Consider the following 27,289-nt stretch of genomic DNA (forward strand, 5'->3'; position numbering starts at 1 on the left):
CCAATATTGTTAGGGAACATAGGGCTTGAATTAGCAAAAAATGGGTAATACAATTGAAAGTTGCACCAAACTGAGATCCCCAGAATATTTCTAGCCTGGTGCCCCCAAACTCTTTAAGATGACACTGTCATAAGCTTGCGCCAGGCATAAATGTGGCATCTTCAGACATCCTCTTCAGAACACTCGTAGACCTATGGAAGATCATAAGAGGACAGAGTCTGCTGTATGAAACCTGAAAAGAACCTAGATGAGTGAACATACTCTCTCTCTTGGACCCAGGGCAAAGATGTAAATTTTAAGGGTCATAAGGTTGACCACATGTTTGAGCTACAGGTACACAAAAAGCTGCACAAGGCTTTTTCTGGAAATTACCCAGCTGACCAGTGTAAACTGGAAGTACACTGAACACTTCTGTTGGCACTTGTATGCTACCCTGTGAGTCTGTGGAGGCCTTAGAAGTGTACTCTTGTGGCGGATTCAGACTTAAAGGACTACATTCAGAAGGTAAAGACTTTGGCCGGGACGAACCTGGTTGGTGTATCAAACTTGTGCTCCACCATGGTCAGCGTTAAATTGTCACGAGGTACTGTTCTACTGCGAACATTGAGTATCATTGAGCTTTGTGCTTCATGTTGCTATTTCTACTTAAAACTTAAAAAATGCATACCTCCGATCACCTTATTGGATTTTTATAATTTGTTTATTAAATGACGTATTTTTATAATTCTAATTTGGGATTTTTACTGTTTCGCACTTGTTACTGTTTTAGTACTGTATAAATACTTTACACATATCCTCAAAGTTAAGCTCCCCAGGTCGAGCTCCAAACAAACTTACTCTGGGATTTCTCCAGGTCTCTCATGTTCTAAAAAGATCTGACCAGGTTGCATAGTTCCTGTACCTCTTATCAATTCCCAAGTCACCTTCATGCCAAAAAGATTCTGGTTGTCCACCTAGATTTATACCTAACATTATAATGTGACATCACAGGCATCTTCCTGCGACAGTCATGTCATCAGCTCATTATAGATCAATATTGACACATAAGTCTGAACCATTCTGTTGGGACAGAAAAGTCCTCTGCATTGTTAAAGACGTGTAACTCTTCTCTTAGTGCCGAACTGTACTCTTTTCTGGATCCCTAAAGCTGATTTTATTTCATAGCTAAACACAGTTCATGCATGTGTACCATGACATAGGCCTGCCTCACAGATTGCAGTTTTGTTGGACTGAGAGGGGCACCTAAAGTGCTACCCTCATAGTGGTGGAAGCCTACCAGCTTCACCAGGAACTAAGCAGCATACGCGTGGTGGTGGTGGTAGGATACCGTTTAGTGATCAGTAGTAGGGAACAGGTCCTTTTTAACCTTTGTCACAGGAGGGAGGCCTACAGGATCACTCACCTTTTTAAGACTTCTGCTGTTGTTTGCTTAACTACCCTTGCCTATAACAGGTAAACGTGGATTTCTTCACAGCACATGAGTAGTGACTCTGCTCTGGATGCATGTGTGCCTGGGAATAGTACAGTCCAGGAATAGAGCACCACTGTATATGTGTGATTAATGCAGGTGTTGAGTGTATGTATGGCTACAGGATACATTACATGAGAGGTGTAGTGCTATGCAGTATGAGTGCAATTGAAGCATGTGCTGGGTGTATGTCTGCCTATGTGAAGTACAATAAATGAATGGTGAATATTGAACACTTCAATGTGGGGTGAGTGTCTGTGCTGAATGTATGTGTGTCTGTAATGGTACAATGCATACAGGCAACAGTGCTGCACAATAAGTGTGCTGTGAATGTACACCGAGTGCAAGTGTGCCTGCAACAGCACATTACATGGAGGATATTGGCTTCCATTTTGGGAAGCTCAGGCCTGCCTGGTGAAGACATAAGGAGTAGAGGAATCCCCCCCTCCCCCCGGACTGATTTGTGTATTGCTGCATGCCTGTTAGCTGGGTGGGACGTACAATGGAAGAGACTCCTCCTTTACACTTCAAAAGTGTGTTCTTTGATTCAGATCTGGATCACAAGGAATAGGTCTTAACGCATCTCAGGAAGGAGATGGTATTGATAAGGTTATTGTAAAGAGTAGGTCTGGGAGCCCAAGATTAGCCATTTGATGCCCATATCACAGTGGCTGATATCCAGATGTGAACTCTGGTCACTACCATGAACTGTTGTTGGTCTGTCAACTTCTGAGTCTTTCCTTAGTGACAGACAGCCTTTCAAGAGGGAAGAAGAAAAGGAAAAATGCACAATTCAAAAGAAGCAGTATTCCATCATCAACCTTCAAAGACTCAAAACCTAAATTATATTTAGTGACTGAAAATTTGCTATAAGAATGGGAGACTGAGATCCCAAAAATGTGTCAATTGCTAAGCAGCCAGACGAGCTGTGTGAGGAGGGAAAGCTCTGAAAGACTTCTGTCTGTGACCAAGATTGAGGGCTAAGGCCTGATAGTCTTCCTGCTGAGTGCAGAAACATCACCCAGTGAAACCAAGATCACCTGCCATGGAGCCTGGAGCACCTGCCTGCTTGCAAAGAGCAATGTGCCCTGTGGGGAAGAGGAGAGCATTGAGGTGAGGAAGGGCTAGTGGGGAGCCCTACCGAGAAGACTCTCAGGGTGATATGTAGATGAAAGGTTGTTCACAGATCAGGTTGTTGCTCTGTTCTGGAGCAATCCGGTGACTCCTTTATGCCAGGAGAGGGCTATCATGACCTGAGCAGTGTGGTGAGGGCCAGGAGGGAAGCCCAGGTCTACAGCACCTGGTTGCGATGGCTGTATGCCTAAGGCGGCACCATTGAACTATTTGCGGCCAGAGTGTCAAGACTTGTGTCCACCTTAGTCAGCAAAACCATACCCCAAGAGTGGCAGCCATATCCCAGGAGTGGCAGCCGTGATAAGGGCGAGTGCACCGGAGGAGTCTGCGTAAAGACTAGAAGTCTAGTAGCAACCCTGTATGACAGAAGGGGCTGCAGGTACTAACATAGTTAGAAGTTCAGCTTGTTACCTGGACAGAAGACTGTGGCTGTTACCAGCAGTACAAGCCTGCACACCGAGACCTGAACCTGAATGATTCACCCTTGAACCATGAATGACGCCGCAGGGAATGTCACGCTCTCACTGGGCTCCAGTCGGGAGCTGGAAGATTGACTCCGCCCCACCCATGATGGGAAGAGTGACTTACCTTGTATTTGTAGTGCAGAAGTAGATTTGATTGCTGGGACAAGTCAGCAGTGCTGCTCGAGGGAGATAGCCTGTGCCTGATGGGTGCTACCATGTGTAATGCAAGCATTCCCACTTTGCCAAACAGGAACAGGATTTGTGAGCACCCGCAAAGAGGGCACTTGCTGCACAGCTGAATGCTTCCATATCGCTGGTGCAGGTAAGAGTAGCTCTGTGAGGCCCTGGGGGACTTGCTGCTTTGGCACAATAGACAATTTTAACTAATTCTTCAAGAGTCAAAGAGAAACTCTTGAGTAAGGCCTTTTAGTGAGCATCCCCTGGTTGCAACCACCAGTCAATGGGGACTAACCCTTGCCACTTTCTAAGGAAAAGGGGTTCTGACACATCCACACCCAAAGTAATTCTGACCATAGAACATAACAAACCACTGAAACTACCTAAAATGTATAAAAAATAAAAACAAAAAGTTTCTGAAAATGCTTACATGTAGTGAGAATCAATATCAAAATATCAAACTAAGCACTTTTTTGGATGGGTAGCCCACTACTTTTGGCTGCCAGCTTGTTTTATATGTTGTGATCTTATGTGTGAAGTATTTTGGTGGCATATGTGGGTGAGCAGATGTGTGCACCTATCTTGGAGCACAGAGCAGACCTGTGTGATGGAGGACGGGGTGTCAGAGATGGACTCACAAATGTAATTGTAAGTAGAAGAGCTCCATTGAAGAGCATGGAGTGTCTGAGGGCCAGTGACGACGGATACAGACCTTTTGTTCCAGTAAATTAAAGCTTACCGTAAAATCTACAATAAAATCAGTTAAACTATAAAACACCTTGGATTCAGCCAATGGCAGGAAAAACCCATGTTCTTTTCTAGGTATGTAAATGGCTTATGTGATTTAATTAAATGCATATGCAGTAACACTACCTTGTGGGCTTACCTGTGTTGGTGGGTTTAAAAGTAAAAAAGTGCCATTCATATGAAAATATATTGTGCTAAAAGATCACTGCCTCGAGCCTAATATCTAACAGTCCCTCCATTCCTTGATTGTAGTACTAACATGATACCTGTGTGGCTACTGTTTGCAGAAAGGTATGTACAAATCATGCTGTGCACTTCTTAGAGAGTAGGCAAGAGTATAAACGTGGGTATAATTATTTGCTAACGAAAGTCCGTAACTTGACAGAAGATGCAACATTCTTGTCAACTATGTGGCAGACCATGTCTGTTTGTAGTAATTGTAAATATGACAGTGCAAGTCTGCATCGTTTAACGTTCAGACTCCTAAGCAGGGGGGCAAGTAATGCCTTCCTGTTCTTATTATACAGGCCACAAAAATAGGAAAAATGCAACTGCGATTCAGCAGAAGCAGAATCTCTTGGGCACACTGTAAGGTCCAGATCACAACTATCTGTCGATAGAACCAACAGATGTGTCATACTGAGGCGAAATCTAACTAGGTAATAGAGATATGAGCTAGGGATGGTGAGTAAATACGGTCCCAAATGCCTAGTGTTACTATCATACCGTATACTTTGACTGATCGCTTGCTAAGCTCCATCTCCTCCCTTTTTCCTCATTGTGCCATCTATTCATTCCTTCTTGACTATGGCTTTCATATGCCTTATAATGCTCATGAGTTTATTAAAAAGATCTTGTCTCCCTATCAGTTTGAGTTGTGTTTAAAATATTCCAACCAAAGATGCTGCCTGCCTCAGGTAACTTCATTAAATCTTTGATTACTGCTTTGGTTAGTACTGCTTTCAGATGACTCCAAACGGAGACCCATAGCATTAACTGGGCTAACAGAACCAGGTCTCTTATGTAGTCGAGACCTAGTTGTTCATGACAGATGGATGCTGGAACAGACCTAGGAAGCCGTAACAGTTTGCATACAAATTTGTTTTCAGCAACCTGCAATTGTGAAGGCTCATGTGTTCCCCAGATGCCCGCTCCATAGGTAGCTGCTGAAACACATCTGGTCTTGTATATGTTAAGCATTACACCCATAGGAGAGGATCTTGAATTTCTTCTTGCAAATTTGTGAACAGCACGCACGTTTTTTTCAAATTAGGAGCATCTAGCCCAGCCCTTCCCAGCCGAGATGTTTCCAGATACATTCCCTATTGAAGGGTAACCCAAGGTACATAAATGTGCTCACTGTCTCTAGCCTTGTGCCATGGATGTGAAATCTCATCCTCCCTTTGGGACGGCCGCAGATCATGATAAAATACTTTGCTTTATTAGTTTGCAACCCTATTTAATTATTAATGTAAACTGAATAAGTACAACTAAATGCTTTGAAATATATAAAAACCATATTTAAACAATTGAAAAAATGACACTAAATATAAAATAGATAATTTAAAAATTAACATTATGCGGCAAACATAATTAAAACATAAGATATAGAAATTGATGTAATTATTAACTTTACTGATATACATATATATATATATACCACAACAAAATCGCACTCCTTCTGAAACCAGAAGACCCATAGGGAAGTGGTGCGCAATCCGGCGGAGTGAACAAAGTTTATAAAGTACACAACGCACTCTCAGGACCAGGCAAGGTGGTCAAAAAAATCTGTTTATTTTCCATTACGCGTTTCGGCTGAGTGGCAAACTCGATCACATACAACATAACCCAGCGTTCCGAGCCCTAATGACTCTGTGAAGTGAAATAGACAAAGGACTGTAAATGTACGTTTGACACTGCAGAGGGTAACTGCTTCAGCCATTTTTAAATGCATGACATGTCACAGTAACAAAGGAAATGCCACAATATAAACAATACATTTTGACAGTAAACAAAAATCACAGTAGTAGAGCAATGAAGCAATGTCAAAAAGATGCTACATATCTTATGACTGCCAACAAACTTGCTTGAGCATTACAATCTGTGATACAGACACTGTACATGCAGTGGATAATACCACGTAAATGCTAAAAACAAATGAATATACATATGTCGCCATGAATATAGCGCAGAAGCAGCCGTGGTGAACAATGCTGTGCAGCAAGGGCCCAGGTGATGACATAGTGTCAGAGTGGGTCTGCCCAGTCATAATGTGTGTGATATTGGAGGTGCAGCTGGTCACAGATTATACCAGTGATGACCTAGTGTCTGAGTATTTCAGCATTGGAAAAGACATCGCAAAATAACTGGCTCCCAGCTGTCGGAGGTGCGTGAGGCAAGTGCCGTGTGTGAAACTCCCCATCCCACACATGTAATGAGTCTGTCAAGTGGCCAAAAGGGTCTTAAGTAGAGGAAAAAACTCCTGTCCCTGGATGCTCTACAATTTTGCCAAAGTGATTGCAACCGTGTCTCGTGCATATGTCCAAAGCAAATAACAAAAAACATGATAAGTGCAAAAAACATTTTAGTGTGAATCTTATTCGAGACGAAAGTTCCATCGGTGCCTTTGAAGAAAAGGGTAGAGAACCCATGAATTGTGTATCTCAGGAGTGAGTGAGTCCCTTCCTTTCCCCCTGTGGAGCGAAGAGAAACAGAGAAAAGAATCAGTGTACACATCATGACACTAAATACAAATACACTATAAATATAAAACACATCTTAATTATGTCAGATCTTGATGGATTGAGAGAACTCAGTGGATGAGGGGAAAAAAAGGAGAAGAGGGGGAGAGGGGGGAAGATGGGGGAAGAGGGGGCAGAGGTGGGAAGGGGGAGAAAGGGGGGGAGAAAAAGGATAGAGAGAAGGGGTGCTGAATGCAGGAAATAGCATACAATTACTCTTGTTTCAAATGAATACCCAATTCCTCATCCAGATTCAACCCCCCTGGGCTCTTGGTTTGGAGATCAATGATGTACTTTGACTCCTTCTTTCTCAGTTTAAGGATCCTGTCACCCCCTTTGGTGTTGTTCATGACTTGTTTTATGGCAAAGAAGGACAAAAGGGAAGTGTTGGAGAAATGTACGTCTCGGAAATGGCGGGCTACAGGATAGTAGGGGGTCTTGATTGGTGATGGCCCTCATGTGTTCTAATATTATTTTCTTGGCCATTAGCATTGTGCTACCTATGTACCACAATTTGCACAGGCATTTGATGGCATATATCACGAATGTAGTGCTGCATGTGAGGAAATGGGAAATCTGTTTTGTGGTTTTGCCAACAGTGTACTCCTTCCACATGTGGCAGTTTTTGCAAGCCTTGCAATGGCCACACAGGAAGAAGCTCTGTAAATTGTGTTCCCTGTTGGTGACCTGTGTGGTAATGTCACTGTTAACTAACATGTCCCTCATGTTGCATCCTCATCTGTATGTGATGTTGGGTCTGTCCCTGACAGAACTGCCCATGACATTGTCACTGGGTAGGATATTCCAAGTCTCCACTAGAATTATTTCAATTTCCCTGAAGTTCTCATTGTGTGTGAGGATGATTCTGGTTTTATCTTCATTGTCCCCGTCAAGGGTTTTGTCATTATCAAGGAGAGTTTCACTTCTTTCGATATGATTGGCTCTCTCCTTAGCCCTATTCAGGACCCATTGGGGGTAGATCCTTTCTCTGAATCTCCCAATCATGGTGGCCTCTTCCAAGAGGTAAGCCTCCTTGGAATTACAATTGCATTTGGCTCTGAGCAATTCCCCGAAGGGAATGTTGCATTTAAGATGGCTGCTCAAGGCATGCAGGATGCTGTTGCCAGCAGTCTCCTTCCCGAAGAGTCTTATGTGAATGATGTTCTGCTTGATTTTAATCCTCACATCGAGGTAATCGACAATGGTTTTGCTTATGGTGCTGGTGAGGTTGATGTTACGATTGTTGGTATTGAGTTTTTGAATGAACCCCAAAGCTTCTTCTTCGGTATGCTTCCAGATGATAAACAGGTCGTCGATCTACCTGACCCAAAGTACGACCTGTTCAGTCTAGGGAAGTCTCTCATTCTGCTGGAAGATTTCTTCCTCTCAATGTCCTAGTAACAAATTCACATAACTGGGCACATAGCAAGAACCCATGACAGTCCCAAGGATCTGTTTGTACAAAGTACCATCAATGAGAAAAAAATTGTTCTCCAGACAGTACTGTATCATTTCTAGGATCATGTTGGTATATCATTGAATCTGACATGGTGTGATTGGAGAAAGTGTCGGCATGCTTCTATTCCCTGGGAGTGATCTATGATGATATAAGGGGAATTGACATCAAGCGTGATGAGGAGGACACCCTCCTCCCATTGGGTACACTCTAACCAGTATCATCTCTAACCAGCTGCACCTCCACCATCACACACATTATGACTGTGCAGACCCACTCTCACACTATGTCATCACCTGGGCCCTTATTTCACAGCATTGTTAACCATGGCTGCTTCTGCGCTAATTCGTGGCGACATATGTATCTTCATTTGTTCTGAACATTTACGTGGTATTGCCCAGTGCATGTACAGTGTCTGTATCACAGATTGTTATGCCCGAGCAAGTTTGTTGGCAGTCATAAGATATGTAGCATCTTCGTTGACATTGCTTCATTGCTCTACTACTGTGATTTTCGGTCAAAATGTACTGCTTGTATTGTGGCATTTCCTTTGTTAATGTGATATGGCATGCATTTCAAAATGGCCGAAACAGTTACCCTCTGCAGTGTCATACGTCCATTTACAGTCCTTTGTCTATTTCACTTCACAGAGTCATTGGGGCTCCGAACACAGGGTTATCTTGTATGTGATCAAGGCTGCAGCGCAGTCGAAAAGAGTCATGGAAAATAAACTGATTTTTTAACCACCTTGCCTGGTCCTAAGAGTGCGTTATGTACTTTACGAACTTTGTTCATACATATATATATATATATTTATTTTTCTGGTTTTACTTGGTCTTACCTGGTGCTAGTGGGTTTCATGGGGTCTTGGACAGATGTTAAACAGGTTTTAACTACTTCTATTTATTCTTAATCACTTTTTAATGCTTGCGGGCACATATTGGACATTCCTGTTATGTATTTATCGATATTTATCTATCTATTTAGTTGTTTATTTATCTATTTAATTATGAACAGGTTTACAGTATGTTAACTATCAGATATGTTGCACTGCAGGTATATCTAACGTTTCGATATCTCCCTCTACTGTTAAAGAAGCACATTCAATACCTAGAGCAGTGCACTTGCACTTTATTCTCCAACTGATGTAGTTAGGTTAGGCCCTAGGTTCATAATGAATGGCAACTAATGGATGTTACTCAATGGGGTTACCGTTATGCATGTATATATATATATATATATATATATATATATATATATATATATATATTACCTACTGGCGATAGCCAGTAGGTAGTTATAGTTAGGACCACGTTTCCATAGGAAAACCTCAACATTCTATTTTGAATAACTTTGGCGCCGGTCGACGAATCCTCGCAAATTTTTCAACATAGGTGGGGCGCTACGCTCCGCTCCTACCCTGAAAGTCTCGGGGGGATCCGTCAAGCGGGGGCTGAGATAAAAGGGGGGTCCCAAAACGCGTTTTTCCCATGCATTTTTCCATAGGACCTTTAGAACGAGCTACAGCCCGAACGGCTGAACAGAATTACTCAAAATTTGGCAGAGAGGTAGTCCCTAGGTCAAGGAAGTGCCTTTTGTAGGTTTGGTGTAAATCTGTTCAGTAGATTCTGAGAAAATAGCCTTTAAATCAATATATATATCTGAGCCAGCTTACGGTACGCTTACCGTACGCTTACGGTAAGCGTACGGTGGCGTGCGCGAGCGCGATTCTGATTGGCTCTTAGATCTTAGTAAACATTCGAATCGGCCGAAACCAGGAAGCGGCGGCCGCCATTTTGTCTCTCGCACTGAGAGTGATTTTTAAAATATCAAGCCCAAAAACATGTAAAGGGGCTGTTTTGACAACTCCCTCCCACATAGTCATGTTGAGGGAGTCCCCAAACATCCCCCAAGTGCAAAAACGGTTTTATTTTTTTTTCGGCAATTTCGCGGGGTACGCTTACCGTACGCTTACCGTAAGCGTACGGTAAAAAAATAAAAATAAAAAAAACACTATCCACACTTACCCCACCCCCTGTGCTTTTGGTGGCCGAAGGCCACCAAATGTACAGGGCTTATGTTAAGGGCAAAAAACACTATCCACACTTACCCCACCCCCTGTGCTTTTGGTGGCCGAAGGCCACCAAATGTACAGGGCTTATTATAAGGGAAAAAAACTTAGCATTTAAAAAACCGTACTAATTCACTGAAAAAACCATAGGTTTCACACACGTTATAGTTAGGAATTAGCATTTAAAAAACCTTGCAAATTCACTGAAAAAACCATAGGTTTCACACATGTTATAGTTAGCGGAAATTTTACTGATAAAAAACCAGTGAAATTCCCCCGTTATAGTTAGCGCAGGCAACTATAACTCACGCGACTGCAATCTTCTGCTGATGACATATGTGTCTTTATGAAAAAAAAATATTTGTAATATATGTATAGCTAAAAATGTATGGAAGAAGACATGGGCAAATAAGTGTCTAAATACAGTATTAGCATCAGCAGAGGATTGCAGTCGCGTGAGTTATAGTTGCCTGCGCTAACTATAACGGGGGAATTTCACTGGTTTTTTATCAGTAAAATTTCCGCTAACTATAACATGTGTGAAACCTATGGTTTTTTCAGTGAATATATATATATATATATATTTTTTTTTCGGTATACAATGATATGTATATTCTTTTGTATGAATCTTGACGTCATGAGTTGATGTTTACAAATGCATATGCACCTTATAATATCAAGAGAATCGGGCACATACTCGGTCTTCACAATTAAGGAGTATATCGCTGACTATGATGTTAGTCGGATGTATACTGTGATTTTTAAATATTTGCACTAGCACTTGACTGATGAAGATCCCCTCCATTATATACACAATACGAGAGCTGTTGCACCCAATAATCGATCAAATAGATTTGACCCATACCTGCATTAGTAATATAAGACTGTAATATAGCAACACTTGTTGATAAATCATATTACAAATTGTATTTTATTGTGATCATATTGTAAGTGATTGAACTCGTTTTGTCATGACATAGCTGTGTATAGTATGTCTTCTATCTCTATTGAGGGGGAGGGGCAAACTAATTAATTTTCACTGTGTCACTTTAAATTGAATCACTGTGGTCCAGCGCGTCGTGTGATAAAGCTTGCGGTGACACGGGCGAAATGCGTAATGCTGGGCACTTGCCACAAGAAAGCTGTGTGATGAAGATGCACTGGAATAAAAAGCACTTTATTTAATAATTTTTGCTCTGTGTGGTCCGTGACGTGTGCATCTCAGGACTTTGAGTTTGAGATATATACATATATTATATATATTACCGCTCCAACTCCTTTAAGGTAATCCTTTTCCCAAAAAGAAAAGCACGCACAGGGATGAGATCCGTTATTTTATTCTTAATGGTCACTCGGCCAAACAGACGCGTTTCGCAGCTCTGGCTTTCGGGATGTTCGTGCATATCTTTCGTGCCACCATTTTTTAAAATACACCATTCATTATTGTTCAACAACATCAACAAAGGACCATCATTTGTAAATACAAATAGTTCATCCATTTGGGCACGGTGTATCAGACTCTGCATATTAAGACTTATATTACCCAAATATGACATTTTCTTGTATTATTACCAGCTATGTCAGACAGAACACAATCATATCCCAATCATTATGCCCTGAATGAGCACATCGGACAGGTCACACTCTAATATTAACTGTGCCCTGAATGGGCGTCTGCAGTGAGCCATGTCATTAACGCTCATAGATCTGCCATGTTAGCTATGTTAGACAGATCACCATCTGGTGCCACAATTGATTACGCCCTAAATGGGCACACCCGACTGGTTACATTATATTGCCACATTAATCCCGCCCTATATGGGCATGTTCAGTAAACCATGTCAATTATAGATCTGCCGATTTCCTGAAAGTGACTCTTATGTGTAAATGTGCCAGTTTAGCATTCAGTCCACAGCGCCAATACGGCAGATCTATAATTGACATGGTTTAATGAAGATGCCCATATAGGGTGGGATTAATGTGGCAATAATATGTAACCAGTGGGGTGTGCCCATTTAGGTCGTAATCAATTGTGGCACCAGATGGTGATCTGTCTAACATAGCTAACATGGCGGATCCATGAACGTTAATGACATGGCTCACTGCACACGCCCATTCAGGGCACAATTAATAGAGTGTCCTGTCTGACATAGCTGGTAATAATACAAGAAAATGTCATATTTGGGTAATATAAGTCTTAATATGCAAAGTCTGATACACCGTGCCATAATGGCGGAACTATTTGTATTTACAAATGATGGTCCTTTGTTGATGTCATTGAACAATGAATTGTGTATTTTAAAACATGGTGGTGCGAAAGATGTGCACCAACATCGAGAAAGCAAGAGCGGTGAAACAGGTCTGTTTGGCCGAGAGACCGCTAAGAATAAAATAATGGAACTCATCATCGTGAGTGCATGTCTTTCTGGGAAAAGGATTACCTTAAAGGAGTTGGAGCGGTAATAATTTTTGGGAGCACCTCCGCTGAAAAAGCACCCATACGTGAGTGCACCGAGGAGGTGTTTGGAGGAAGCAAAGATATAGATATATGTATATATATATTAAATCCCAATCCTGGCGGCGATGAACAGTCAGGCACAGACTCCGTGAAGTAATGGCAAAAATAAAGTTTAATCCAAACAAAGGCTACACGAGTTTCGGCGGCGTACCGCCTTGGTCGCCAGTAGGTAGTTATAGTTAGGACTTATTATCCATAGCAAATCCGCAACATTCTATTTGGAATAACTTTGGCACCGGTTGATGAATCTTCGCAAACTTTTCAAAACTCGTGGTCCGCTCCGGTCCACTCCTATCCTGAAAGTCTCGGGGTGATTCATCAAGCAGGGGCCGAGAAAAAAGAGGGGGGCCCAAAACGTGTTTTCCCCATGCAATTTTCCATAGGGACCTTTAGTCGCAACTACAGCCCAAACTGCTGAATGGAATTACACCAAATTTGGCAGAACAGTAGGCCTTGGTTCAGAGTCGTGTCTTTTGCTTAAACGGTGTAAATCCGTTCTGTAGTTCTTGAGAAAATTAAAATCACATATATATCTATGGCCGCGGTGGATTCGCGCACCCTCAACGCACCCTGCCGGGCATGAGCTGGTTGCTAATTGGCTGTCAACACTCCAAGTCAGGAAGGGTTGGCAGCCATCTTGTGCCTCGGTAGAACCGAGGCACAAGAAACCTAAGAAAAAAACACGCAAAACGCAAAAAGGGGGCAGGGTAGAAACACCCTGACCCGCTAGGCCTGGTCAGGGGGTCCCAAAAGGGATTTTTAAATTGGCAAAATCTGCGCAGGGTGCTCGGATCTTGCCGATAAAAATAAAAAATGAAGAGCGGGCTCCTGCGCTATATTGGTAATTAGTCCCTGGGGGGCAAAATCCTGGGGGCAATGAAAGAATGTAGGTGAGGGGCCAAAGGGGCCCCCCAGCCCCAGGGACCACCACTCCCTGGGGCTTTAGTAAAAATTGTGTGGGGGGTTCATAGCCCCCCAGCCCCGGGGACCGCCACCACCCGGGGCTTTTAGCATAACTGGGTGGGGGGACTCAAAGGCTCCCCCAAGCCCTGGGGACCGCCACCCCTGGGCTTTATCACTATATATGCAGGGGGGCTCATGGCCCCCCTGCAGCCCCGGGGACCGCCATCCCCGGGGCTTGTTATTCGTAATTTTTTTTTTTTTAAACCTGTGTGGAGGGCTCGAGCCCCCCCACACGCCCCAGTGTCTGCCACCTCACGTGGATCTAGATTTCCTAAATAGGGGGATCCATGAGGGACCCCCCAGCCCTGGGGACCACCACCTCCCCGGGACTTTAGAAATGGCAGGAGGGGGGCCACATGTCCCCCCTCCTGGAGCCTTGTCGTGGCCCTTGGGCCGGCTCCTACAGTGTCCCGGGGTGCCCACCCCAGGACACTGTAGTTTGCTTTGGCAGGGCCGGAGCCTCGCGGCTCTTGCCCTGCCATAGCAAACTTGGTTTGCATTTTGAAAGAGAGCAGGGAAACCTCTGTTTCAAAATGCAAACCAAATTGCTTTTCCACACGGGGAGCAGCATCTTTGCAGCTCCCCAGGTGGAAAAGCAATGCTGGCTCCGGCAGGAGGCGGGGAGCTGGCTGGGACTGTGGGGGGATTGGGGACCCCCCCACAGCCCCAATGGAGAAGGCCAGCCCCGGGGGGGCCACGCAGCCCCCCTCCAAACGAAAGGAAAAAAATTAAAAACAGGCCATGCCCATGGAAGGTCTCAGAAGGGGGGCCACGCGGCCCCCTTTCAAATTGTTTTATTTTTTAATAAAAAATTTGGGGGCAAGCCCTGGGGGATGGGATCCCCAGGGCCAAAACATTTGAAGAAAAGGCGGCGCATTTGCAGATGGGAAATGAATTCCCCTTGAATACTGGGGTTTCCTGGGGGCCAACTAGCCCACCAGGAACCTCCAGTATGCACCAGGGGGCTGCGTTGCAGAGAGGTTTTCTGAGGCCACACCCCTTTTTACACCTCTCTGCAACGCAGCTCTGTGGTGCTTAATGGAGGTAGCTGGTGGGCTAGTTGTGCCCTAGGGACCCTCAGGATTCAAGGGGGGTTAATCCCCCAACTTAAAACGCGCCACGGGGCGCGTTTGCACAGTGGTAAAGGGAGGGGCGGGGCCTGAGGTGATGCGTTTTAAGTTCAGGAATTAATTCCTCTTCAATCCTGAGGGTCCCTGGGGTCAACTAGCCCACCAGGCACCTCCAGTAAGCGCCATGGAGCTGTGTTGCAGAGTGTTGTAAAAAGGGGGTGGGCTCTGAACATCTCTCTGCAACGCAGCTCTCTGGCGCATACTGGAGGTAACTGGTGGGCTAGTTGGCCCCTAGGGACCCTCGGAATTGAGGAGGAATTAATTTTCCAACTTAAAACGCGCCACAGGGCGTGTTTTCAGACATGTCACCTCAGGCCCCGCCCCCTTTCTTCACCATTGTGCAAATATTCCTCTAAAATCAGCCGAACTACGAATCCCGATTTTCTCACCTGTTATCAGGAGAGACTTTAGTGCTACACCTTTGAGCCCAGTACTGATCCTGAAAAGTAATTCTAAATGTACTTACCAGTAACTTGAATTTCCTTCCATAGGATATCATTGCCTGCTTTTTGCTGAAAAAGTTTCGAAGTGTTGATTTTTGAAACTTACAAATATTCTCTAAAAATCATGCCAACGATAAAAACATAATTACTTGCCTGTTTTAGATAGAGGTCCCAGTGCTGAACCTCGGACTCCAGCACTGGATTACAAAAACAACGTGAACATACTTTACCTGCAAATTGAATTTCCTTCCATAGGATAACATTGGTAATTCCAATTGAAAAAAAAAAAAATTAAGAAAATAATATAAATATATTAAAATAAAAATATATATAAAAAAATCAGTTTCAATATAAAATTTTTAAATCCATTTATATTACAAATATATAATGTAATTTAAAAAATAAAATATGTAAAAATTAACATTTAAAAAACCTTCGAAATTCTCTGAAACAACCATAGGTTTCAGACATGTTATAGTTTGGAATTAGCATTTAAAAAACCTTAGAAATTCACTGAAAAACCATACGTTTCAGGGCGGTTATAGTTAGCTTGGACATTTCACTCGTACAAAACCATTGAAATTCCTCCGTGATAGTTAGTTCTGCTAACTATAACTTGCGCGCCCGCAATCCACTGCTGATGATGTCACATATTACATCATTCATGACATGGCGCGCTCTAAAAGAAAATTTTAAAAAGCACTCGAGTGGTGCTCAGAGGCGTTTGAGTGAGTGCGCTGGCGATGAGCGGGTGCGTGATCGCGTATCCTGTTCTTTTTTCAAAGCACATACTCGTGCTTGTGGCGCATGGCTGCGCACTCCCGCAAGCCATATGCCGCCACAAGCATGAGTATGTGCTTTGTAAAAAGAGCTGCGCGACGACTAAAGGTCTCGTATGCAGTGCATGCACACTGCGTAGGCGAGACCTAAAAAGAAATATAGACAGAATGAAAGGAAGAAAGTTAGAATGGGACAGAGCGAGTGGGTGGAAGGGAGAAGGGGAGGGTCAAAAGAACAGAGGGAGGAGGAGAGAGAGCGTTGGCCTACTGCACCCAGCCCTCACTGTTCAACTCCCGTCACCCATGTGTCTGGGACGCCAGGGTCCGTGAGAAAGAGTGCGGTCCAGCAAGTCCTTCAAATGAAAGAGAGATATGAATGAGGCAAGAGATTATATTATTATCTATGGCAACATCGCTTGTCTGCACCTGTGCACGCAGGCTGCTGCACCCCAGCCCCTTCCCCTACACTGTGCTCAATTGCAGCTCCTGCGCATCGAGCCTTCACTGCTCACCTGCAACAACCAATGTGTCCAACGACGTGCCGGTGCGAGCTCCAACTCCGGGGTGCTGCTCTTAGGGTGGCAGAGCAGGTCCCTGGTCGGGGACGGTGTCTTGAAACCACGATGGAAGGCGTCAGAATGCCAAGGGCATCATTACGGGCTGAGCATCTGCTCCGCCGATTATGGTGCCACTAACTCAGTGTCTGAAAAGGGAGAAATAATATAATGGTGGAAACGTCTAAAGGTAAATGAAGGTTTATTTCAAGCTTAAGAGAGAACACCAGTTGAGTGCATCCTTTCTTCTTGAAGTAGGATCTACCAACTGTTAGTGGTAATCGTGGTTCAAAGAGGAGTTGGAGTGCACGAGAATACACAAGGGTAAATAATATGTTATGCCAACGTTCACATACAAAGGAACAGAGCGCATGCTAGAAGCTTAATGTGCACGTGCAATGCAGTTGGGGAAGTCTGTGTGCATGTACACTTAGTAATCAGCTCACTACAGTGCCCCAAAAGCCAACGCCATGTGTTTGTAGGGCAGCCCTGCCCGCTTGCTCAGGCCTACATTACGGTCCAGCAGGTCCTTAAAATGAGACAGAGATGTGACTGAATGAGGTCAGAGATCACATCATTACGCATGGTAACATCGCTTGTTTGCAACTGTGCACCCAGGCTGATGCACCCCATCCCTCCCGCTGCAACGCGCTCAATTGCAGTCCCTGTGCACCAAGGCCCCACTGCTCACCTGCTGTCATTAGTTTGTGTCCAAACACGATGTCCAGCAGGGTTCACAATTCAGATGGAGTTTTGATTACCAGGATGATGTACACCTCATAGATCCCTTTTTTTATTGCGCATTGTGATATGTGAGGTGGATGCGGCCATATCACCTGAAGCACTGTGGAAGAACTGGGACATGTGTTGTCGTCGTTATCCTATTTATACGTACGCAAAGTGGGCTGGGCTTGCGTACGGCAGGCCAGCGTAGGGGTGTGAATAATTATTCCGGGGACCTGGGTGCTGTTTAGTTCCTGCCTGGCCAGGAAGTGTACTTATGTGTGTGTCCCTGTTGCAGTTTTGACGTCGCACAATCCGCAATTTACATTAATGTAGCATGTACCGGGAGGGCGGCAACTATCGCTAATGAGATGCTGTCCGAAAACGTTGAATGGACAACATCACAGGTTGTGGATATGCGCAGACACGCATGTCAATGGTGTGCGGTATTACTGAAAGTGTTGCTATCGCAAATCGCACACATGTGAATGTGCTCGGATGGAGGGAGGATCAGCAGTAAGGCTATGTCATACACAGTGATAACGCTCATTACAGTTAAGCAATGCATGTCAAATGTGAATCTGAAAGTCTCACATATGACACACTTCTATACTGGTAAAGCCTGACAACAGAGCCTACTGCAACACAAATCTACACATTACTCTTTACTGTTTGTCACATGTGATCTAGGATGTGCACTCTGCCCGTGGCTGATGATACCCCTTCGAGCCACCAATACCCAGGCCGAAAGGCAGCACAATAATGCACGTACACACACATACCACGGGCATCGTGTAACACACATTTGTTTTTTGATGTAATGTTTCAGATGCATGGGTATCACACGTGGAAGGCTACTGTACAGAGCATGATTATTGATCAAGATGATCGTTGCATGTTGTGTGTACTATAAGTAGGCCTGGGTGGTAAATTCCGTTCCGCTCGCGGAATTTGCGGAATTTCGGTAATTTCGCGTTCCGTGGAGAACGTGAAATTGCCCAAAATTCTGCTTTCCGCGAATTCGCGAAATTTTTTCTTGTTCGCGTTCTCAAAATGCGTGTTCGCGTGATATTTCTCCCCGAGCACGCAAACAGCAACTGTGAACAGGAAAAAAGCATCGCGAACAAGCAATTTCGCGTGTTCGTGGAATTTCAGCATGTTCACAGAGATTTTTTACCGTTTCGCGGAGATTTGCGTAACGCGATTACGCAAATTCCGCCCACCCCTAACTATAAGATGTGTACACAGCAAAATAGTTTTCAAAAAAGCTCTGTAAGCAGAAAAGGTATCTCTCATCAAACGGTGTAGAAAGAATGACTAAAATGGGTGGGGTCATTCAACTGTTACAATGGGAAATGTTATGAACCAATCAAAAGCTTTTTTTAAGGTCACATGGCAAGCGCGCACAGAGCGTGCAAGGAAGCCGCACCCGACGCGATTGAGAAAATATATTTACCATAATATAAGTTTATTACAGTTATAAATATATAAATGTGGAAAATATTTTAGATTATCGCTTGCTCTCATATACACTTTAAACCTATTTAGATATAGTTTTGAGACATAAAAAAATAAATGAGGGAATGGCGTACCTGGCGCGATACCATACGTCTATGATGTAACACAGGGCATGGCAGCGTGCACTCGTCGCATATGGAATGCGCAGCCGGCGCGACCCTATACGTAGATAATGTAACGCACGTATTGTTACCGCGCAGCCGTCGCATACCAAACTAGGAGCTGGCGCGACCTTATGCGTATACGATTTTAGGCGGGACACGGTGCTACGAAGCCGTCTGATAGGAAATGTGCATTCTTAACGAGTTACGCAATATCGTGCATAGGATGCGCGTGGTGATGGAGATTGGTACACTACCGTTACGGGAGTCTAGTTTTCTAAAAAAAAATATAGATATACATACTTTTTTGGAAAGATATAAAAAATTACATAATTTTTCAAATTTAAACAAAAAAAGGATAATAGAGTTGCAAAATTTTACAAAACATATAGGTTTCATAAATATTAAAATATGAAATTAATATTTGTAAAAAATTGAATATCACTGAAAAAACCATAGGTTTTACAGACGTTATAGTTAGGAATTAGCATTTAAAAAACCTTAGAAATTCACTGAAAAACCATAGGTTTCAGGGATGTTAGTTAGTTGGACATTTGACTCATGTAAAACCAGAGAAATTCACCTGTTATAGTTAGTTGAGCTAACTATAACTCGCGCGCCCGCAATGCACTGGTGATGACGTCACATATTGCATCACTCATGACACGGTCAGTGACATCACTGATGACATCTCAAATGACATCACTGATGACATCACTGATGACATCATCCAGTGAATGTGTGTTTCTGTAAAGTTTAAATATTTTTCATATATATCTATTCCAAGGTGTATTGAAGAAAGAGTGAATTTACAAGTCCCTGAATGGATTTTTTAGTAGGTGTGTGACTGACTGTATAAGTGAGTGTTTGAACATGTGTTACTGAATGTATGGGTTAGTGACTAAACTGTGTGAAAGTCTGTATTAGTGTCTCAGTTGGTGTATATATTAAATCATTCATGACATGGTCAGTGACATCACTGATGACATCTAGTAGAGGTAATATCTGACGTCATCAGCAGTGGATTGCAGGCGCGCGAGTTATAGTTAGCTGAACTAACTATAACAGAGGAATTTCAATGGTTTTGCACAAGTGAAATGTCCAGCTAACTACAACACCCCTAAAACCTATGGTTTTTTCAGTGAATTACTCTCTCTCTCTCTCTCTATATATATATATATATATATATATATATAAATATATATATATTACCTAGTTATTATAGTTAGGACCTATTTTCCATAGGAAATCTGCAACATTCTATTTGGAATAACGTTGGCGCCGATTGACGAATCTTCGCTAAATTTTCCAAACTTTTGGCCAGCTCCGGTCTGCTCCTATCCTGAAAATTTCACGGTGATTCGTCAAGCGGGTGCTGAGAAAAAAGGGAGGTCCCAAAACACGTTTTCCCCATGCATTTTCCCATAGCACCTGTTGACGCAGCTACAGCTCGAACTGCTGAACGGAATTACACCAAATTTGGCAAAGAGGTAGTCCTCAGTTCAGACTCGTGCCTTTTGCTTAAATGGTGTAAATCCGTTCAGTAGTTCCTGAGAAAATTAGAGTTAAGATAGATATATCTGGGTGGAGCCTAACCACACATCTAATCGTGAGATCTGATTGGTTGTCAGTACTTCATCCAAGAAGTGTTCGAATTCATCTTAGGACCAATATACATGATAGCGCCTCATTAAACAGTATTGCAGTTAATAGAAGGTTTTAAGACTTTAGTTACATTATAAATAATTTGTTGATGGTACCATACTCATTTTAGGAATTGTGGTGTGTTCTAAGGTGATTTTACCATGTGAAAAAGCCTTCTGCTGTGATATCATGAATCATGTTTGAGAGAAAACTATTTTCTCATGCTTTTCCCACAGAGGTTTGGAAGGTGATCTATAAGCTAAACTGAGAGCATATTTTCTGTAAATTCACATTATCTTTCTCAGTCATGTGAGAATGAAGTCTGACATTCTAAGTAAAACATGTACATCCAACAAGGGCAGAGACTGTCAGTTGATTCCTTTGTGTTCTACTGCAGCTTCCCAGAGTGTTCTAAAGAACAACTAGAGCGCTGACAGTCCTACTTATGACAAACGTATTGCACACCTGAAGCCATCTTAATTGGAATAAAGTGGTAACTCTTAAAACATTTAATTTAAAAAGGAACAAAATTAGGGGGTTCATTTTGCCATAGAAGTTATGATTAGTGCTGCAGAAAGAAAAATTAGGGCACATTTTGAGTGACTTCTCAAATCCTCTTCTATTTCATTAAAAAAATTCTGACATGCAGACTGAAACATGCACTTTCAATACCAGCAGCAGACTTCCCAGGTGCGCAGTAGCTTTACTACAGTGATCTAATGAGCAACTAGAGTGCTAACATTCAGAATTTATGGCAAATGAGTGACATATCTGAATACCTTCTTGATGGAATCAAAGTAAAAAACTGAAAGCATTTCCTACTGAGGAGACTGCAGTAAATGAGGAAATTAGGAAACTTCATAACAAATAAATCTCCCAAGATGGCCACCAGAGACAAAAGAGCCCAAATGTAGCCCAAATATCACCCAGATGTAGCCCAAGTATAGCCCAATGACAGAAGTGTGCAAAACACTTATTTTTTGTGTTTTTGCAGTTTAATATAGTGCAGACTTGTCAGGTATTGGAGTGCTTTACATGAGCATTGGTTACATCACACAAGAACAAATTCATTTTGGTTGTAGACATGGGGAGACTAAATGATTTGACCAGAATCACAGAATGTCGAGCTGAAGCAGAAACTCCAACCTGGTTCCCCAGTTGCAAAGTCTGCAGCTCTGGAAGCAACACCACATCCTCTCCCCTAAGTGCAACATTTTATCAAGTGGTCAACTGGATAAAAAAACATAATTATAACAAATAATTTAAAAGTGCTTTGCCGCTATTTGAAAACTCAGAAAATATGTCCTCATTTTATTTTGTTAGAGCACTAACCATAATTTTGATGCAAATAAGACCCTCTCATATATGTAATTTCTAACGGAAATACTCTAGGTATTACAGTTTTGATTACATCAAGATGACGTCAGGCGTTCCACACTTTTGTAATAAATATAGAATGTTAGCAATCTAGTTGTTCATTAGGATACTTTTGAGAGGCAGAGTCCAGGGGCACGGACTCTGAAAATTGAAGGCAGGTAGGAGGGTGCAGAGGCAACAATTTGACCACACTGGGCAGGCAAGAAGGGCTGTGGCAGCACAACAGACTATGGAGGGCAGTGGAAAGGGGGGTAGGGGCAACAAACCAACAATACATGACTGGCAAGAGAGGCTGTGGCAATAAAATAGACCATTGTGGGTAGAAGGAAGAGGCAGTGGTAGTCCAACAATACATGCCAACAGACCCGATTCAGCCAGGAAACGTCCAATGTTTTTAAGCTCAAATGGGCTTTATTTGATCTGTCTCCTTTCTACAATCTCCTCTTTTTCAATGTATCTCAAAGGGGAAAATCAATACCCCAGTTGTTTTTCAAAATCGCCCTCTTACCAAGTTAAAAATGTTCGCAAGTATGGTACATTGGATCATGGAAGGCAGGAGGAATTGGGGTAGGGACATGGACTCGGATAACAGAGGACAGGAGGGACATGGAGAGGTGCACCAAACAGACCCTACAGAGCAGGCATCAGGGATTGCAGCAGCACAATACACCACACAGGGCATGAGGTACAGGAGTGCAGCACAACAATCCATAGAAAGCAATAGGGAGGGGACAGGACCATGCACATGGACAACAGAGAACAGAGGGGAAAGAGGCAATGGTAGCTAGCTGACCATAATGGACAGACAGGAGAGAAACCTGCAGCATAACAGACCATAAAGGGAAGGAGGGATGGATCAGGGGCATTACAATGGAACAGACAAGCCAGGAGGGATGGAATAGGGGTCTGCACATGGAAACAGAGGGCTGGGGGCAAGGAGGCAGGGCAGGAGCAGTAAGATGACCATGGAGGTCAGGCAGGATGAGCACTAGAAGCAAGACACACCATGGAGAGCAACAGTGAGACTATGATGGCATACACACAGACCATGGAGGGAAGGTGGGAGGGGATCAGGGGCAGCTAGCTGACCACACAGGGAAGGTGGGAGGGGCCATGGCAGCACAGAAGACCATGCATGGCAAGCGGAGGGTTAGTGGCAGCACAATGGCTATGATGGGCAATAAGGAGGGTGCAGGGGCATGCACAAAGGACCATGGAGGATAGAAGGGAGGGTCAGGACCTGGGCACAGACAAGAGAGTTCAGGGGAAGGGGGCTCACAACACACCGTGCTGGGCAGGTAGGAGGAGCAGTTGCAGCACAACAGACCAGGGAGGGCAGAAGGGTGTGTCAGTAAAATGGACCATGGAGGACAGGAGGAAGGGGATAGGGGCATGGCATGTGGACAGGCAGGGTGGAGGTGGCAGGGACAGGTTACAGTCATCTGACAATGCAAGGCAGGTGGGAGGGGAGTGGCAGCTCAACAGAACACTCAGAGTAGATAGGATTGGCAAGTCCATGGAACATGGTGGGCAAAATGGATGGAGCAGGGGCATGCACAAAGACATCGGAGGGCAGGGGGGAAGGAGAATAGGGGCAGCAAGCTAAGCACAGAGGCTAAGCAGGAGGTCAATGATGGGCCATAGAATTGGGCAATGGAGGGCAGGAGGAGTGGACTGGTAAATCATGCTAAATGGAGGGCAGTGGCAGCACATCAGACCATGCATGGCAGGAGGGAGGAGGTTAGTCCATGGATTCAGACAACAGAGGATAGGGAGGAGGTGGATGGGGCAGCAAGCTAACTGTTCAGAGAAGGTGGGTATTAGGAACTTTATTGTTTTTAAAATGTGTGTCTGTGCGAACTACTTGAAATATGAACAAGTATGCAGCATAATCTCACTTTTATTCAGGAAGAAGAGGACGTTTGTGATTGTGACTCCAGGCTCACTTGGCAGAAAAAAAACCCTTACCCTCCACCCCCTATCGCAAAATGTAATGCCCGTGAAAAGGGTAGGTGGAGGCAGTGTTATATAGAACATAGTCCTGAGAGCACGATTGAAAATGAAAACTAGATATAGTATATAGTATAAACTATGCACCAAGTGTGATATAAGATGAACCAGGGCATGAAATATAATATGCAATACATTGTGCGCAATGACAGATTCATTGGAGAGCGCGAGATAGCTCAGGCACTAGCGCGTGCTATGCGATATGCGCCTTGGAGTGTAATATGCACAGGGCAGTGTTGTGTAACCTAACTAGTCTCTAAAGTTGTAATATAAAATATGTGCTGGGGAGTGTAACGTTGCATATGCACTGTGACAAAGATATGGATCCCAGATTGTAATATGTATGGCATAGCGCTGTGCGTTATAACATAGGCATTGAGGAAGGCACGTTAAATGGGGCAATATAACCCGTGCGAAGGCAAGTTTGGCATGACATATTCACGGGGTGGTGTTACAGTGCACATGGGCTAGAGAGTGTCATAGCATACGCACTAGCTGGTGGAATACAACACAGTGGTGTGTAGCACTCGGCGGGCACTGGTGGGTGTAACACAGCATTGGGTTCCGCCAGGAGCACGCTGTGACTCTCAAGTGAGGTTTCTCTCCTTTTCAGAGAGTAAAATAAAAAATATTACACATCCGCTGGTGGATGTGTTTTTTATCAACCGTGAGGGGGGTTTCTTGCATAGTTTGGTTGAATTTTTGTCGAATCCCCTTTGAATGGCTTGGTGTGCATGTGTATTAAATGTGCCCGTCAATAGCTACCCATGTTTGTATAAATAAACGACAAGGGTGTCTACCTGGAGAGTACACACCGGCGGGGGCGCCGGGATTAGGCACGGTAGGGCGTCAGACACGTCAGAGCTTCACTAGCGGTGTAAATACATTCCATGTGGATTCATTGTATGCATAATCGCCTTTTAATGAATATCGCGCAAATCGTCATGGTGATAGGTACATACGGTTTGTCCAGCATGTCCTAGGTGTTTCTATAAATATATATATTTTTTTTAATTAAAAACAAAGGCCGGCCCCGGGGGATGGGTCCCCGGGGCCATAAGTGGCCTGAGGAGGGGGGCAACACAGTCCCCCTCCTAAAGATTTTTTTTTTTTTTAAAAAGACCATGACCCGGGGGTTGGGGTCCCTGGGGCCGATTAAGGCCTTGGGAGGGGGGCAACGTGGCCCCCTTCCAAATTAATTTTTTTCAACAAAAAAATGAGGGTGCAGGCCCTGGGGGATGGGGTCCCCAGGGCCAATAAATTAGAAAAAGAAGGGGGGGCCACACAGCTCTCCTTCTTAAAATAATAATATAAATAAAATACCGGCATTGCGCCGGAGGCCATGCCCCCTCCTAGCGGCACTCTGCAAACGCGCCCCCTGGCCAGATGTAAGTTGGGGAATTAATTCCCCTTCAATACTGAGGGTCCCTGAGGGCCAACTAGCCCAACAGTTATCTCCAGTATGCGCCAGGGAGCTGCGTTGCAGACAGGTGTTCTGAGGCCACGCCCCTTTTTACACCTCTATGCAACGCAGCTCTGTGGCGCTTACTGGAGGTACTTAGTGGGCTAGTTTGACCCTAGGGACCCTTAGGATTCAAGGGGACTTAATCTCTCAACTTAGAACAGCCACAGGGCGCATTTACACAGTGGTGAAGGGAGGGGACGGGGCCTGAGGTGACGTGTGCAAACACACCCTGTGGCGTGTTTTAAGTTGGGGAAATAATTCCCTTTCAATCCTGAGGACCCCTGGGGGCCAACTAGCCCACCAGGTGCTTCCAGTAAGCGCCACTGAGCTGCGTTGCAGAGAGGTGGTCCAGGTTGTGCCACTTTTTATACCACTCTGCAACGCAGCTCTGTGGTGCTTACTGGAGGTACCTAGTGATCTAGTTGGACCTTAGGGACCCTCAGGATTGAAGGGGACTTAATCTCCCAACTTAAAACGGCCACAGGGCGTGTTTACACAGTGGGGAAGGGAGGGGACGGGGCCTGAGGTGACGTGTGCAAACACGCCCTGTGGCGTGTTTTAAGAGGTAGTTTTACTCCCCTGCCCTATTACATACTAGGGGCTTACAGAGGAGGTCATGCTAATCACAGGGGGACCCCAACGCACAGTGTTCCCTAGTGTATGTAGGTGTTTTCACTGTATTCTGAGTGTCTTTTAACATAGCACTGGCTCTAGGACTGGTTAGTCAGACTCAGTTACCACCAGTATCTGTCTGAAAAAGATGAGGGTACAGGATGATTTTGCAACAAGGCTTCTTTCTGCTCTTCTGTTTGTTCTTTCTGCACGTTATCCTTCTTCCTGCACTTTTCTTCGTCTTTGAGGACTTCTGTTGCTTCTTTCTGCCTTTCTTTTTTTCTTTCTGTGCGTTTTTTCTTCTTTCTTCACATGTCCTATCTCTGTATGCATAGTTAGAAATTAGCATTTAAAAAACCTTTGAAATTCACTGAAAAAACCATAGGTTTCAGGCACCTTATAGTTAGGAATTCGCATTTAAAAAACCTTAGAAATTCACAGAAGAAACCATAGGTTTCAGGGGCGTTATAGTTAGCTGGACTTTTCACTCGTACAAAACCATTGAAATGCCCCCGTTATAGTTAGTTCAGCTAACTATAACTCACGCGCCCGCAATGCACTGCTGATGACATCACATATTACATCACTCATGACATGGTCAGTGACATCACTGATGACATTACTGATGACATCTCAAATGACATCACTGATGACATCACTGATGACATCACTGATGACATCACTGATGACATCACTGATGACATCACTGATGACATCATCCAGTGAATGTGTGTTTTTCTGAAAATTACATATGTTTTATATGTGTATATCTCAAGGTCGATGGAAGAATAAATGGGTATATATGCGTCTAAATGGATGATTTGTTTTAGAAAAATTGATTGTATAACTTACTGATTAAGTGTATCTTAGTGAATACATGGCTTAGTGAGTAATGTTTAAATATGTAAATATCTGTATCAGTCTCTAACTTTGTGTATAAGTGGTTGCATGGGTTGGTGAGTAGCTACATGAGTGGGTTACATGAGAGCTATAGGTTATTAGTTGGTTTGTTGAGTATCAGTATGAGTGTCTGAGTGTCTGTATGGTTCGGTGGGGGTTATTACGTAGTGCATAGGTGCATGGATGAGTGACTCACTGTTTGTATGTGTTGAAGACAGCATGTGTGCAGGACTGTATGGGTGGATGAGTGTGTGCATGGGTGTGTTAGTGAGTGAATGACTGTCTCAATAGTGT

This window comes from Triturus cristatus, chromosome 11 (genome assembly GCF_964204655.1).
Source record: "Triturus cristatus chromosome 11, aTriCri1.1, whole genome shotgun sequence".
Lineage (NCBI taxonomy): Eukaryota > Metazoa > Chordata > Amphibia > Caudata > Salamandridae > Triturus > Triturus cristatus.